This window comes from Buceros rhinoceros, unplaced genomic scaffold (assembly GCF_000710305.1).
Source record: "Buceros rhinoceros silvestris isolate BGI_N320 unplaced genomic scaffold, ASM71030v1 scaffold12860, whole genome shotgun sequence".
NCBI classification, from domain to species: domain Eukaryota; kingdom Metazoa; phylum Chordata; class Aves; order Bucerotiformes; family Bucerotidae; genus Buceros; species Buceros rhinoceros.
The window spans coordinates 1,090-1,431 of NW_010390279.1; the positions used below are offsets into that span (position 1 = coordinate 1,090).

Sequence of the window (342 nt, forward strand, 5' to 3'; positions counted from 1 at the left end):
GAGTGCGTGCAGGGTGAGCGCTGCGGCGCTTGCGCGGCTGCCCCAGGGACCCCCGTGTGCTGGACAGCGAGAGACGGGCCTGGGGCACAACCACCTTGTGCCAGAAGCGAGAGCGGCTCCTCTGCCCGTTAATTTTCAGCATCTCCTGGCTCCCGGGAATTCCAAACTGGGAAGGAACTCCACGTCGAAGCGCTGCCTCCAGGACACGGTCACCTCTGTTTACCCCCTTCCAGCCGCGCATTCCCAAACCGCCCTCGAGCGGTGCCGTTTAGCAGCGCTGGAGGAGGACCCGCCGGGGGATGCTCAAGCGTGTCTCCCATCTGGTTTGCACACAGCGCCGAG

At 65.2% G+C, this 342-nt stretch overlaps 1 protein-coding gene across 1 annotated transcript in view; it reads right to left on the minus strand.

Annotated features, from left to right (window-relative positions):
* UBR4 (ubiquitin protein ligase E3 component n-recognin 4) overlaps positions 1-342 on the minus strand; it is a gene marked incomplete at its 5' end in the record, with an annotated part of 72,044 nt that overhangs the window by 504 nt on the left and 71,198 nt on the right. The window lies entirely within an intron of this gene.